General features: G+C 45.0%; 1 protein-coding gene across 1 annotated transcript in view; it reads right to left on the reverse strand.

Moving 5' to 3' along the window:
* Window positions 1–7,897, reverse strand: part of LOC120020044 (vinexin-like) — a 41,215-nt gene extending 33,318 nt beyond the window's left edge. The window contains exon 1 of the mRNA XM_038963512.1: window positions 7,824–7,897. The gene's annotated coding sequence lies outside the window, so the exon portion shown is untranslated. The remainder of the gene's footprint in view (window positions 1–7,823) is intronic.
* Between the last annotated feature and the right edge of the window lie 9,018 nt (window positions 7,898–16,915).

The following is a 16,915-nucleotide window of genomic DNA, read 5'->3' on the forward strand; positions in this document are numbered from 1 at the left end:
GGGCGGCCCGTCAGGAAGTCCAGGACCCAGTTGCACAGGGTGGGGTTCAGACCCAGGGCCCAGAGCTTAATGATGAGCTTGGAGGGTATTATGGTGTTGAAGGCTGAGCTATAGTCAATGAACAGCATTCGCACATAGGTATTCCTCTTGTCCCGATGGGATAGGGCAGCGTGCAGTGCGATGGCGATTGCATCGTCTGTGGATCTATTGGGGCGGTATGCAAATTGAAGTAGGTCTAGGGTGTCAGGTAAGATGGAGGTGATATGATCCTTAACTAGTCTCTCAAAGCACTTCATGATGACAGAAGTGAGTGCTACGGGGTGATAGTCATTTAGTTAAGTTACCTTTGCTTTCTTGGGTACAGGAACAATGATGGACATCTTGAAGCAAGTGGGGATAGCAGACTGGGATAAGGAGAGATTGAATTTGTCTGTAAACACTCCAGCCAGCTGGTCTGCGCATGCTCAGGTGACACGGCTAGGGATGCCGTCTGGGCCGGCCACCTTGCGAGAGTTAACACGCTTAAATATCTTACTTTGGAACTATCACGGAGAAGGAGAGCCCACAGTCCTTGGGAGCAGGGATGTCTGTGGCACTGTGTTATCCTCAAAGTGGGCGAGGAAGGTGTTTAGCTTGTCCGGAGCAAGACGTCAGTGTCCACTCGTGTCTGAGCCGTTGAATTGTGACTCCACTTTGTCTCTGTCCTGACAGTCTGCCTGTTCAATTGCCTTACGGAGGGAATCACTACACTGTTGGTATTCAACCATATTCCCATGCCGTGGTTAATTGCGGTGGTCCGTGCTTTCAGTTTTGCGCGAATGCTGCCATCTATCCAAGGTTTTTGGTTTGGGTAGGTTTTAATAGTCACAGTGGGAACAACATCCCCTATACAATTCCTGATGAACTCAGTCACTGTGTCCAATGTGATGAACGCTGGTGAGAAATGGGCCTCCCTGCGTGGGAGAGTGCCCAAGAGTTAAAGAGCTAGTCGCTTTTCTCAGGGCTCTCATCGTAAAGCCTTTACTGGACAGCAGTGGAGGCTGGTGGGAGGAGCTATAGGAGGACGGGCTCATTGTAATGGTTACAATGTAGTAACTTGAACGATATCAAACACATCAAACATATGGAAACCACATGTTTGACTCCGTTCCTTTATTCCATTCCAGCCATTACAATGAGCTCATCCTCCTATAGCTCCTCCCACGAGCCTCCACTGCTGGACAGAGAGGAAAAGGGCGCAGGGTAAAAAGCTGATAGCTCCAAATAAAGGCAATGATAAGCTCTACTAACATTAGGCACAAAAGAGGGGTTAGGTTTCTAGTTAACCTTGGATATCCCCGTGGTAAAACTCAGGCAAGAGGGGTGAACTGACAGTGTGTGCAGCTCTACCGCTCGCTTTGCGGATTTAATGGCTAAAAGTAAGACAGTTTTGAATGAGAGAAGTCTCATATCTGCACTTTCCAGTGGCTCAAACAACGACTGAGACATAGCCTCAAGTACAACAGATAGGTCCCAAGTTGGGACTAGCTGTTTGGACAACGGGCGTAAGTAACGTGCACCCTTCATAAAACAACAGATAAGGGGATGTTTTCCCACTGTGTCATTGTTGAAGTCTACAGTATATGGCAGGCAGAGATGGAGGCCAGAGACTTTAACAGTGGAGTAAGCCTTCTCCCTGTCCAGAAGCCCCTCCAGTAAGCAAAGTACCTCTGAAACAGAACACTGAAAGGGAATGGCCCGTTCCTGCTCGCACCATCTCTCAAACACACACAACTTGATATCATACAGTGAGCGCGTAGAAAGGGCCCAAGTGCTTTGATTAATTTCAACGACCCTAAGCAGTAGGCCTGTCGCATTAAGATTCATCCTCTCATGGGACAGGCCCGAGTGCCAGGGTGTCTAGATGAGGATGGAAAATCTCCCTGTGTAAAATAATCTCTGCTAACCACAGCCGTCCTGGCCATCGGGGGGCTACCGGGATAAGACAACCTCTGTTCCCTAACTCTGGCTAGAGTGGGGAGGTACAGACTCAGAGGGGGAAACATGTAAAGCTGTCCCCTTGGCCATGGGTACGCTAGCACATCCACCCATAGTGGCACATTGTCATTTTCCATTGAAAATAACAACTGGCAGTGCGCATTTCTACGCGATGCGAAGAGATCTAGGGATGACCGTCCTTACAGTATTTCTCCCATATTTGGGCCACTACAAAGGGCTGAAGCTTCCAATATACAGAAGCACTGTAAGCAACTCAAGGTAGTTTATGTGAGTAACACGGAGTTGTGGAGGTCACAATCCATTCACTGCTCTGCCCTGTGACAGAGGCGTCTGTCGTCACACCCTTTCCTTGCAGACACTACCCCTAGGGGAGTGCCTTTGACTAAGATCAAGGGATCCCTCCAGTGGCAGAGAGCCGAAACTCATGGTAGGGATGCTTTTATCTGGTGATGGAGGTGACGAAGGCAACGCAGACGTACGAACAGGACCCATTGCGGAATGTCTCTTATTGTCAGCTACTACAGCGGGACTATTGATATGGTGGAGGCCATCAAACCCAGTAAACGGAGACACGTTTTTGAGCGTGACTGTATGCCAAAGTCTGAACATGGAGATGCACTGGCAAAACGCAGTGACTCGCCTTTCCAATAGGGTGGCCTGGAACAAAATATTCTATGATCTGTGTAGGCACCAAACAGCCCAGATATTCTATGTGCTGTGTGGGCACCAAACAGCTCTTTATCTGATTGATCCTGAAATCTAGCTCTGTGAGGAGGGTTGCAAGGATAGCTGTATTTCTCACTGCTTGCTGCTTTGTCTGGGCACAGAGCAGGTAACCGTCTATGTAGGCAGAGATTCTGAGCCCCCTGGACCTCAGAGGGGTCAGTGCCACGTCCACACATTTGCTGAAAGTCAGTGGGGCTAGTGAAAGGCTGATACTCATAGGGCTGGCCCTGAAAGGCGAACCTAAGAAATCTCCTGTGTGCTGGCAAAATGTTGATTTGAAAATAGGCATCCTGCAGATCAACTGTAGTGAACCCTTCGCCTTGACGAATGGAGCAAGACAGCACGTTGTGCATACGGAACGTGAACTTTTTAAAATAACTGCTAGGGACCCGTAGGTCCTTTTGTGAACCAAAATGTAACGAGTGTAGAAGCCTAGTTGGCTTTCTTCTGCTGGTATTGCTCTGATAGCCCTTTAGGTGAAAAGAGAGGAGATTTCCTGCTCTAGTATTTGAGCCGAGTCGCGGTCGCTACTGACAACACCACTCTGACAGGAGACCACCTGTTTTTAAACTTAAACCTTGGTAACCATGGGCAAGACTGCATATTTGCACCAGTTCTCCACACTTGTGGCAAAATGGCTACGGACCGTAGCGCCCCTCTGGTGGCATTATAGGGATTCACCTTTAAGTTATACTCATGTTCTGTGCCCTTGGCAAAAATCTTGTGTGCAACAGTGGTATTTTTTTATTGAAAAGGCAGTGTTTGTGCACGGAACGGGTACAGTGCTTTGTGGCAACTGCTCCTCAGTGCTTAATTTGTACATTGGGAGGTGCCGGAACAAAAAGTGAGTACGAGGGGGGGGTGACCTGAGGAGCTCTGAGGTACCGGAATGCACAAAGAAAATTAAACATTTTAAATATAGCATTGCATGCATATAATCACATTTGCGTAGTGGCATAAAGCAGTGGAGTAGAGGCACTTATGGAAGTTGCACACATGGGGAACATTTTTAGTAGCCTAGGGTCTGGGAAACGTGGCCTTTTCTAAACGCATTTTATGCAATTGTACAGAATTTTACATGACTGGAGACTTTGGGAGGATCTTTTTAAAAACTTTTTGGAGCTAAGATAGGCGATTAGCATGAGGTTGTAAGTAACAAGAAAACTTCCCAGGACATAGACATATCTGATATTGGCAGAAAGCTTAAATTCTTGTTAATCTAACTGCACTGTCCAATTTACAGTAGCTATTACAGTGAAAGAATACCCTGCTATTGTTTGAGGAGAGTGCACAATTTTGAACATGAAAAGTTATTAATAAACAAATTAGGTACATTTGGGCAGTCTTGATACAACATTTTGAACAGAAATGCAATGGTTCATTAGATCAGTCTAAAACCGTGCACATACACTGCTGCCATCTAGTGGCCAAAATCTAAATTGCACCTGGGCTGGAATAATACACTATGGCCTTTCTCTTGCATTTCAAAGATGATGGTACGAAAAAATTACAAAAGAACGGTTGTTTTTTTCTTTGTATTATCTTTTACCAGATCTATTGTGTTATATTCTCATACATTCCTTTCACATTTCCACAAACTTCAGAGTGTTTCCTTTCAAATGGTACCATGAATATGGGTATGTTAGATTTGGGTATGTCATTTTAGCCGAAAATTGGAAATCCTTAAGAGGTTTTAATACAGCAGAAATGATCGAAATTACAAGCTACTTTGACACTGACAAACTGAGAATCTGAGATCAATAAAAACTACCTTGTCTTGAATCCATAATTAGCCTAAGCTTAGGTGTGCGGAGACGCATATTGTAAACTACAATATGAGGAGGAAATTGTAATCCTAAACATGCTTTCCAGTTTCAATGACTCACCCGATGATGCACGGCTTACTCGCCGGTGATGGCCGATGCGCTCGTGCCAAAAGGCAATCTCTCTTGTTTTACTTTGTAAAACAATATTTGGAATTTGATATAATATTTTGGCAGGCTCTACAGACAGATTAGTCTTCTCTTTTCAGCAGGAGCCATTTACTTTCTAAACTGTTTTTTTCCCACGATTGTATTTGAAATATTGCCAAAGGCCTGTTTTGTCTGCATGCTGTTCACTGACAGATTTGCCGTGCGTTCCCAACTGTAAACTGTGCCTTGTTATTGGGCTACACACAATCCAATCCACTATTAATCAAGAGGCAACTCCAATGAACTTGTATCGTTCAAATTTGTATATTGCTAAATAATGTCACTGGATCCGGCCAAATAGGTTCCGGAACAAAACAGTCCAAAACGGAGAAGTACCGGATCCTGAAGAGAGTATTCAGAAGTATTTTGACCTCATAAGGAAGAACCAAAGTGAGGTGAGATGGAGCCACAGCGCGTTAGAAAGGAGCGGAGTCCCTCCTATTAGCTGTCGCTCCTGTCTGTCTACGGCTTTGCGTGAAATTGGTTCCTTATTGACCACGCCCAACGAAGGCGCTACCCATACTGAATGACCGAGCAATTATTTGAAATAGAACTTACAACAAAGCTATGACTATATTAGCTTTCATCTTCGCCGATAACTTACAGGGAAACTTTTAATATATTAACTCTAATCTGGAAGCCCAAAAAATAACTTATTACAAGAAAGTGTTTCACAACAGGATTTCTCTCACCAGCTGTGTTTTTGAGTCAAGTGTTGCATCAGGATGATTTTATGAAAAATGAGTTGGCACTCTATGTTTCTCTATGCATTGTCACCCAGACCTCTCCTCCTCCTGTCTGTGGTAGGAGGTTTTCTGTGACTGGGTCCAGCTCTAATCTCCTCCACTGCATTGTTATCCCAGGAAGTATGGTTGTCAGGACAGCCACAAATGACACCTTATGAGTTGTAGAACCTCTGCTACCAACAGTATCCACCACAACAGGCAGCTTGCCAGAGCCCCGCCTGGGTAGAGGGAGTGTCTAAGGCCAGGTGAAGTAACAATAGCAAAACTTTCCCTTATATTGTCCTCATACCAAACATCATGGAAATATGTTTCAGCTTGAAAGAGAATGGGCTGAACTATGTTTCAGCTTGAAAGAGAATGGGCGGAACTCAACAATTGGTACAGTGATACAAACATTTGACATGTTATGTGACATAAATCCATCATAATGAGGTGTATTACCAAAAAGTACAGTACAAGGTAGTATCATAGCTTCAGTATAGTGAATTGGTGTGCAAAGTCACTTTATGGATAACTCGATTTGACCCTTAAAAAAGTGCACACAACTAGCCAAACGAGTGACATCCTCTCTATTGATTGTATTTCTATGACTGACCTCCTCCATTGGTTTCTGTGTGTAGGGCTGTGCTGAGCAGAAAGAGCAGGTTAATCATTGGCTCCATAATGTTGTTCCCAGCCATGAGAAGTCCTGCTCAGAGTTAGACTAATAAGGACACAGACCAAAACACAGACATGTTTGCTTAAGGTGGTGATTTTGTTTGTAGTGCAATACAGGTCCTAAAAACTTCTGGCCTTTCCTTAATATCAGGCTGCATAACATCCCTTCAACCCTATCCTTTAATGGAGATGCTTCATTTTGGGGGGGAAACAACATACTCATGTCTGGCCTTCCACTACTACTCTCCAGATGAGTGGGAGGCAGGTAATGCCTTATCACATAATCTCACACAATGTAGTAAATTCCAGGGGATAAATTATGTAAGAAAGCAATAAACCTGAAATGATCATTAGTATGTTTTTACTTGAACATGATGTTAGAAGATAATCACAAACAATCTGATCTTTTTCAAAAACCTGAGGGCTGACTCATCATCAGGTTGTTATTATAAAGATGTTCTCTAAAGGTTAATCACACACTCCTGCCTTGTCTCCAGACTGCAACTTGGCACATGTGAACACATTGCCATAGACCATACAAGGACCTGGACCCGGCCTGTTTATTACATGCGCTTATTGAGGGATACACACATTTATCAGAAACAAACAAATCTGCCTCCTTGTATGGTGCTCCCTCCCCTCAGCCTGCTGCTTGGGGGAGCCAGGGCTTCCGTGTTACTTGTCAATAGAGACCCTACACAGCCTCACTTTGAGGGGGCCAATAATAATATGACTGCTGGACTAGAGAGGGATTGGAGATTTCAGGGTGGTTACTGTACTCACATTAGAGCTCACGCAGTGCTATGCAAGGTAGTTCAGCCCTTACACAACTACAAAAGAACAATCACAACCTTACACAGTGTAGGCAAATATGCCATCACAGTGCACACAAAAACACTCACACAGCCATATGGGTAGCTTTTTGTATATATGCAAAGCAGAGTGAGTATAGGCTGTGGTGATGGAGCAAGAGATCTCAGGAGAGCTCAAATAGGATCAGTGCAGGGTATAGAAATCATGCTGACATCCACAATAAGCCCCAAGATGAAGGGTGAACATGTCTGGAGCCAGAGGGCCAAGGAGCCCTGTGTTAAGTGCAGTGTCCTAGGGCATTGTCCCTGACAGGGATATCTATTTCCACACCGTTAATAAGGTAGCCCCCATGATTATAGTACAGTATACCCAAACCCATGGATAGAGCAGTGAGTAGTGACCATAATAACACAGCCCCCTTCTCTCATTCCCACCCTCTGTGTTCCTGTAATGTGGCAGGGGTGCATCAGAGCTGGCCTCTCCTCCACTCATTCACAAACCACAACTAAGACTGTTTCTCTAGGACAGTTCACAGCACAGACCTCATCACTGAGGGTAGCAGAATAAAATAGCCTTCTTCTGTCCGAATGAGACAACTTCAAGTACACTATACTGTACTGGATCTCGCTGTGTGGCCATCCTCTCAGTTTGCGTCTCTTTAAAAAAAACACTGACAAATTCCTGGGAAAGTCTGCTGCACTAATCCTGTGAAGCAAGCAAGTAAGCCAGGAGCACATAGGCAAACAGGCAGGTTACTCAACCCTTCAATAAAAACAGAGCAAAGCAGAACCTACCACAGCCCCATGATCACATAGTAAGTTACTGTGTAAAATATCTGGCTATGTTGAAAAGTGTATCTAAAGTTATTTCATCCTACTTCCTCAGCATGGGAAAAGTTTAGGCTACTCACCTCTGATGAAGAATACCAGGGAACAACACACCTCTCAAAGTTCTATCTTCTCTGTGATGCATGTAAGCCCAATATGTTGTGGGCAGTCCCACTCTACTACCTCGCTCGCTCGCTCACTCACTCACTCACTCACTCACTGTGTCTCTCTCTCTCTCTCGCTCTCTCTCTCTCTCTCTCTTTCGACTACCTCCTCCTGTGAAGGACTTCCCGGTTGACAGGCATTGCCATGGCAACCCCTGGACCCTGTTCAAAAGGCACCCTCCTCTTGGCTTGTCAGCGCGGAGCTTCTTCAATGAAGAGTGCTCATCATAGTGATATTTCACACAGTGCAGGGTTAACCAAAGGGGAATGCTAATAGTTAATCACCTCCACCTCCCCAATACCCCACACTGCCCCTCTCTCTATCACCCACTCTCTCTTTCTCTCCCACGACTCCCTCTCTTTTGTGCTGCTGTTTGTGTCTTTTCTGGGGGCACATACAGGCTAGGTCTCTTTCCAGTTAAAGAGAGACGGGAGTGAAGAGGAGGGGAGAAAAATAACTCTCTCAGTCCAGGAGGGTTCTCTGAGGGTCCCCTGACATCATTAGTCTTTGAGGGGGTCAACCCCCATGGATCGCACTGACACTGGACCCACCACTTGACTCACTCACTCAGACACAGACAGACAGATAGACATACAGAGCTTGTCTTTCTCACATCCCCTGCCCTTCCCCAGATCATTTATATCCAGCTACAACAGCTTAGACTGAGGGGCACGATGACTAGAGAGAAACTATATGTGAGGGGAGGTGAATCCATTTGAATTTGCTTCAACCACTGACAGCTGATATACAGAATAATCCAGACATTCTGTATTCAGATATCTAGATTGCCTAAGTACATGAGAGAATACAGTAAACGGAACTACACAGTGTTAATGTACAAGCAGAGTGAAACACATGCTCTCAAATTCCTCAGTTGTTCTCTCTACCATACATGGCAAATTAGAACTAGGTTTTCCAGGTTGTCTGCAGTGTTTGCCAATGGAGAGAAACAGGATAAAACCTGAAGATTTACATGCTGACATAACTGTTTCTGTCTCATATGTCTCAGGTACTGAGTTAGCCTTTACATGTTTCACATTGCAGGTACACTCACCTTTATTGCACTTTAACCTTTTAACCAATCAGACCAGCTAAAAACTAGAAATTATTTTGTGTGTGTGTGTGTGTGTGTGTGTGTGTGTGTGTGTGTGTGTGTGTGTGTGTGTGTGTGTGTGTGTGTGTGTGTGTGTGTGTGTGTGTGTGTGTGTGTGTGAGAGAGTAAGCAAGCCCCATGCCTCCGACAGTTTCAGGTTGGAATCGAAGGAGTCAGCTCTTTTTTAATAATTCAGCGGTCTGGCTTGGGACAGTGAAACTCAGGCAAATACCAGGCAGTGTCCACTTACTGAGTCTGCACCGCTGCTCCGGAGATTGTTTTTGCCAAAGGAAAATTTGGTTTTTCACCCCTAGAAGAAGGAACGCTTCTGGATAGTTTGTGCTGTAGTGGAAGAGGCTATAGGGCCCAGTTAGAGCCGTCAGGCAGGCACAGTCCCCCGCTGTGACCCAATCCTACACCCTGTCACTCTGTGGCTCAATGAGGTGCAAGAGGTGATTGCTGCTTTGGCCGAGGACCCAGCACCTCTCTCACAAACACACTCCCCCCTCCCTCTCTTCTTCTCTCCCATATACATTTCTCTTTCCATCACTGTCATTTTGTCTGTACCTCCCTCCAGTGATAAATATTATATTTGGAGGGATGGGAACTGTAGCCTGTTTTTTCCACTGTCCCGCCGAGTCCATAGTGTGGTATTTGTAACAGTGATGGGATTCTAATGAATCAACCCTAGCAACTCTCAGCTCTGTGCCAGACTAGTAAATCCCGCCTAGCAACGTTCAAACACATTCAAACCCTGTTCTGTCTCTGTGGTATGTTCCAATATGTTCAGTATGTTTCTATGAAGCAATCATACCCATTGCATGGGTCATTAAAATCCCATGCAACAACCAAAGACCATACCAAGTGAGGGAATACATCATGACATAAAGCTCTGTTACATAACAGTCAACTACCTAACTTGATGATGGCTAACGGCTGGGTACTTTTTCTACTGGTTGGGGAAAACATTTCCCAGTGAAGCACTAAACTATCTGAACATTCATCATGCATTTGGAAACAAACTGCCTATAAAACAAGCCATTTGGTTTCAATCAAGCATTCAGATTTTAGAGAGATTTAATAACTAAGAGTATAATGTAACTAAATATTGCTTAACACTGAAAGACATCCAATAAAGTGAAAGAACTGTCAGTTCATCTGTTTTTCTTTCTTAGGTGACCTTTGCCTACATCAGGGGGTTCCCAGCCTAGGGGGCGGGACCTTCCTTGAGAAAAATTTAATAATAATACTCATCATAATAATTCGCAATTGTTTATACCGAGCTAAAACGATGCATAATTCCACAATGCTTTAGGCTAGAAACAAGCTGTAAAATGCCAGAGAAAGACACAGCTCTGATGCACTTGGAAATATCATTAAGAAGCTGAGCTATGGGGCCTCCCGGGTGGCGCAGTGGTCTAGGGCACTGCATCGCAGTGCTAACTGCGCCACCAGAGTCTCTGGGTTCGCGCCCAGGCTCTTATTGCTTACTGAGTTAGCCTATGTTAAAAACACCACAAGCTTGATTTTGTTTAATTTGAGGGACCTAGGAAATGTTGTTGTTTTATAGCTAATTTCCTGCAATTCTACATAGTTGAACAAGATTCATTACATCTTTTAATAATAATGGACAAGGAAATTCAAGTTCAGACCCAATTTCTCCAAATAATATTCTGCTACCAAATATGTTTTATTATAATAATTTAAATGAACCTTCAATTTAATTATACATATTCTCTTTTACAGAAAGTGATTAGATCAATTGATAGTGACAGAGTCACACATTATATAAGATTACTTCCCAAGAGTCAAAGCCTTTATTTTACTCCTCGAATTTAGGTCATAGCTCAGCTTCTTTTTTTTTTTCTTTTTTTTTTTTAAAATTTTATCCCCTTTTCTCCCCAATTTTCGTGGTATCCAATCGCTAGTAATTACTATCTTGTCTCATCGCTACAACTCCCGTACGGGCTCGGGAGAGACGAAGGTCGAAAGCCATGCGTCCTCCGAAGCACAACCCAACCAAGCCGCACTGCTTCTTTAACACAGCGCGCCTCCAACCCGGAAGCCAGCCGCACCAATGTGTCGGAGGAAACACCGTGCACCTGGCCCCCTTGGTTAGCACGCACTGCGCCCGGCCCGCCACAGGAGTCGCTGGAGCGCGATGAGACAAGGATATCCCTACCGGCCAAACCCACCCTAACCCGGACGACGCTAGCCCAATTGTGCGTCGCCCCACGGACCTCCCGGTCGCGGCCGGGGCGACAGAGCCTGGGAAAAATAATAAAAAGGCGGGCCTTGGGAAAAAAAGGCTCGGAACCCCTGGCCTACATGATCATCACCGTCACCCATACAGCCAGATATACACAGTGACAGTGTTGTTAAAATGCCTTTCAGAAGGACACAACAGCACCATGGGGGTTGTTTGTTGCTTTGCATGTAAACACCACTCTGGTCAGCGGTTGGTGCATCCCACAACCGTATGAGCCATACAGACTGATGATGAAGCTAACCATTCCCATGCGTACCTCTGCCTATATTAGACTCTCCTCTGGGGGAATGCTTGTCTCCTCTGGTATGGGAGGTAAGCTATGATAAGAACCCTCTCTCTTTCAGCACCAGAGCTCACAGCCCTCATGCACCCTGAGTATCAGAGTAGACGAATGGACACATGAAGATATGCTTGTCGTGGATGTTGGCCCAAAGAGGAAATCCATTTGGAGCTAACCCATCAAGGTTAGCTACTTCCAGTATAAAGAGCCCAGCTAAACAAAGACAACAGGGATGGTTTAAAATACAGATGTGGGATCTTCATTTGAGCCAGTTTGCTACAGCAGTAAGGTAGTCCTGCAGCAACAGGAAATGTGAATTATTATGTGGATTAAAATTAATAGACATTTTTGTAGGGGTTGATACATTTTTCTCAGCAACAAAAGAGAGATCAAATGAAGATCCTACTGTACTTCTGTCCTTGTAAGCCCTTAGATGGGTTCAGTTCCCTTTATGTTTGGTAATAAATGTATCATGATAAAACACTGATGTGTTGAATGAATGAACATATTAACGTATACAGTATGTACAAATGAACATGCACAGTATAACCAGAGGTGCAGTACTGAAGTGGTTACATTCAGCATAGCTCTCAGCCCAAAACAACAGCCACAACATCAGAAACCTGTCTTTCCGTGGAGGAGGTCTGATTCCTATCTGCTCAACCAAAGACAGATAGCTCCTTCCTAAGACAATGTTAGAACCCTACAAGAACTATTCGGCTGCAACTCAACTGTTGCACAACAATGTTCAGACAAAAAGTAATTGACACGCATGGAGAACTAAAGATTAACACAGTTCAAGTGTATAATCCGGTCATTACGCTCCTGATCTCTTCAGCCCTCTAGGTGATAGAGCCAGAGTGAGCGGGAGAGTCTGACGACATGAACTGTTTGTGTTTTAGTCTTGGCGTGGAGCAGCAGAGACAGACAGAGAGAGTCGTACTTACAGATCAGTGCAGCGCAGGCCGAGTAGAGAGGTCTTCTTGGTATAGTACAGAGGGAGAGAGAAAGAGAAGGAGGGAGGGAGAGAACCACTGCTGCTGGCCAACAGGGTGTCTTTTATCTTCTGCGAGTGACTCAGCTTGTGTGTGTGTGTGTGTGTGTGTGTGTTTTGTGTGTGTGCAACACCCCTCACTCCACTCTACAGCTCATCAGGGACTCCGTAATAGTTTCCATCTGCAGCTGGAAATAATAGAAATTCCCATGCAGGCACAGCCTCAGTGGAACCGCCCTTTTGTTTTTCATGAGCAGGAACAGAGGAGGCCATTTTCACATCAACCTAAATATGCAGACTTGTGTTTGAGATCAATCCAGTAATAGTGTGGTGCTCCATTCAGAGTCCGAGGCCTATTTGAGAGAAAGATATGCAGATTTGCTAAACTAAACTGTAAAAAAAGGCCCTTCCTTCCAGCCAATCAGGGTGCTTGAATTGACATTTGGACTTGGGCTCCGCCCACTCTAGCTCAGAGAGTTTTTAGTCATCAACAGAAAAAGACACAAGTTTGGTTTGCAACCAAGCTTTAAGTGTTTATTCTAAAAGGGGATTTATATTGGTGGGGGTTGTTTATGATTAGTGCATGCTACTGAAACCTTGCTAGTGTTAGTTATCTTGTTACATATAACTTAATACCTGTGTAACTAATGCATGCCATCTCCTAAGTACAGAATTGCCAGTTAATCATTGCTTGGTTGTATTTATCATTATGTGCATGTTACTATTACAGCAAGAGAGTGTGCTATATGGCAGTTTAGTAAGTAAGTTCTGGAAGATTCTAAGCGGCCTGATGCGCATGCGCACTTGATTTATGGCCAACCAGATAATCAATCAATCAAATCTATTTATAAAGCCCTTTTTACATCTGCAGATGTCACAAAGTGCTATACAGCTGCTGTTCCTTCACGCTGCGGTCCAACTCATCCCAAACCATCTCAATTGGGTTGAGGTCAGGTGATTGTGGAGGCCAGGTCAATAACACAATAGAAAAAGTCTATATACAGTGTGTGCAAATGGCGTAAGGAAGTAAGGCAATAAATAGGCCGTAGTAACGAAGTAATTACAATTTAGCAAATTAACACTAGGGTGATAGATGTGCAGATGATGATGTGCAAGTAGAAATACTGGGAATACTAGTGTGCAAAAGAGCAACAAAGTAAATAAAACAATTTGGGGATGAGGTAGGTAGTTGGATGGGCTTTTTACAGATGGGTTGTGTACAGCTGCAGCAATCGGTAAGCTGCACAGATAGCTGATGCTTAAAGTTAGTGAGGGAGATATAAGTCTCCAACCAGCGATTTTTGCAATTCGTTCCAGTCATTGGCAGCAGAGAACTGGAAGGAAAAGCGGCCAAAGGAGATGCTGGCTTTGGGGATGACCAGTGACATATACCTGCTGGAGCGCGTGCTACGGGTGGGTGTTGCTATGGTGACCAGTGAGCTGAGATAAGGCGGGGCTTTACCTAGCAGAGACTTATAGATGACCTGAACCAGTGGGTCTGGCGACGAATATGTAGTGAGGGCCAGACGACGAGAGCATACAGGTCGCAGTGGTGGGTGGTATATGGGGCTTTGTGACAAAATGGATGGCACTGTGATAGACTGCATCCAGTTTGTTGAGTAGAGTGTTGGAGGCTATTTTGTAAATGACATCGCCGAAGTCGAGGATCGGTAGGATAGTCAGTTTTACGAGGGTATGTTTGGCAGCATGAGTGAAGGAGGCTTTGTTGCGAAATAGGAAGCCGATTCTAGATTTAATTTTGGATTGGAGATGTTTAATATAAGTCTGGAAGGAGAGTTTACAGTCTAGCCAGACACCTAGGTATTTGTAGTTGTCCACATATTCTAAGTTAGAACCGTCCAGAGTAGTGATGCTAGTCGGGTGGGCGGGTGCGGGCAGCGAATGGTTGAAAAGCATGCATTTGGTTTTACTAGTGTTTAAGAGCAGTTGGAGGCCACGGAAGGAGTGTTGTATGGCATTGAAGCTCATTTGGAGGTTTGTTAACACAGTGTCCAAAGAAGGGCCAGATATATACAGAATGGTGTCGTCTGCATAGAGGTGGTTCAAGGAATCACCCGCAGCAAGAGCGACATCGTTGATATATACAGAGAAAAGAGTCGGCCCGAGAATTGAACCCTGTGGTACCCCCATAGAGACTGCCAGAGGTCCGGACAACAGGCCCTCCGATTTGGCAAACTGAACTCTGTCTGAGAAGTAGTTGGTGAACCAGGCGAGGCAGTCATTTGAGAAACCAAGGCTGTTGAGTTTGCCGATAAGAATACGGTGATTGACAGAGTCAAAAGCCTTGGCCAGGTCGATGAAGATGGCTGCACAGTACTGTCTTTTATCGATGGCGGTTATGATATCGTTTAGTACCTTGAGCGTGGCTGAGGTGCACCCGTGACCAGCTCGGAAACCGGATTGCACAGCTGAGAAGGTACGGTGGGATTCGAAATGGTCAGTGATCTCTTTGTTAACTTGGCTCTCGAAGACTTTAGAAAGGCAGGGCAGGATGGATATAGGTCTGTAACAGTTTGGGTCTAGAGTGTCACCCCCTTTGAAGAGGGGGATGACCGTGGCAGCTTTCCAATCTTTAGGAATCTCGGACGATACGAAAGAGAGTTTGAACAGACTGGTAATAGGGGTTGCAACAATGGCGGCTGATAATTTTAGAAAGAGAGGGTCCAGATTGTCTAGCCCAGCTGATTTGTACGGGTCCAGGTTTTGCAGCTCTTTCAGAACATCAGCTATCTGGATTTGGGCGAAGGAGAAGCTGGGGAGGCTTGGGCAAGTAGCTGCAGGGGATGCAGAGCAGTTGGCCGAGGTTGAGGTAGCCAGGAGGAAAGCAAGGCCAGCCGTAGAGAAATGCTTATTGAAATTCTCGATTATCGTGGATTTATCGGTGGTGACAGTGTTCCTAGCCTCAGTGCAGTGGGCAGCTGGGAGGAGGTGCTCTTATTCTCCATGGACTTTACAGTGTCCCAAAACTTTTTGGAGTTAGAGCTGCAGGATGCAAATTTCTGTTTGAAAAAGCTAGCCTTTGCTTTCCTAACTGACCGCGTGTATTGGTTCCTGACTTTCCTGAAAAGTTGCATATCGCAGGGACTATTCAATGCTAGTGCAGTCCGCCACAGGATGTTTTTGTGCTGGTCGAGGGCAGTCAGGTCTGGAGTGAACCAAGGGCTAAATCTGTTCTTAGTTCTAAATCTTAGTTCTAAATTCTGTTAGGTCACCTAACAGAACGAACTCTGAAGATAGATGGGGGCAATCAGTTCACATATGGTGTCCAGGGCACAGCTGGGAGCTGAGGGGGTTCTATAACAGGCGGCAACAGTGAGAGACTTATTTCTGGAGAGATTAATTTTTTAAATTAGAAGCTCGAACTGTTTGGGCATAGACCTGGAAAGTATGACAGAACTTTGCAGGCTATCTCTACAGTAGATTGCAACACCTCCCCCTTTGGCAGTTCTATCTCGACAGAACATTTTGTAGTTGGGGATGGAAATCTCAGAATTTTTGGTGGCATTCCTAAGCCAGGATTCAGACACGGCAAGGACATCAGGGTTGGCGGAGTGTGCTAAAGCAGTGAGTAAAACAAACGTAGGGAGGAGGCTTCTGATGTTAACATGCATGAAACCAAGGCTTTTACGGTTACACAAGTCAACAAATGAGAGTGCCTGGGGACACACAGGGCCTGGGTTAACCTCTACATCACCTGGGGAACAGAGGAGGAGTAGGATGAGGGTACGGCTGAAGGCTATCAAAACTGGTCGTCTAGTGCGTTGGGGACAGAGAATAAAAGGAGCAGATTTCTGGGTGTGGTAGGATAGATTCAGGGCATAATCTACAGACAGGGGTATGGTAGGGTGCGGGTACAGTGGAGATAAACCTAGGCATTGAGTGACAATAAGAGAGGTTGCATCTCTGGTCACACTAGTTATGCTGGGTGAGGTCACCGCATGTGTGGGAGGTGGGACAAAAGAGGTATCTGAGGCATGTTGAGTGGGACTAGGGGCTCCACAGTAAACTAAAACAATGATAACTATCCTAAACAACAGTATACAAGGCATATTGACATTAGAGAGAGACATAAAGTGAGGCATAAAGCAATCACAGGTGTTGATTGGGAGAGCTAGCTAAGACAACAACGGGTAAGACAACAACAGCTAATCAGCTTAGACAACAACAACAGGTAAAATGGCGATGAATGGGCAGAGAGGGTCGGTTAACTACACACAGAGCCTGAGTTCGAGGCTGGGGCTGACAGATAAACAAAATTTAAAAAATGGAGTACAATGAACAGTCCAGCAGGCATCAGCTATTTAGCCAAGTGATCATAGGGTCCAGTGAACAGCAATAGATGAAACAGGGAAG

The sequence above is a fragment of the Salvelinus namaycush genome, chromosome 1 (assembly GCF_016432855.1).
Source record: "Salvelinus namaycush isolate Seneca chromosome 1, SaNama_1.0, whole genome shotgun sequence".
Taxonomy (NCBI): Eukaryota; Metazoa; Chordata; class Actinopteri; order Salmoniformes; family Salmonidae; genus Salvelinus; species Salvelinus namaycush.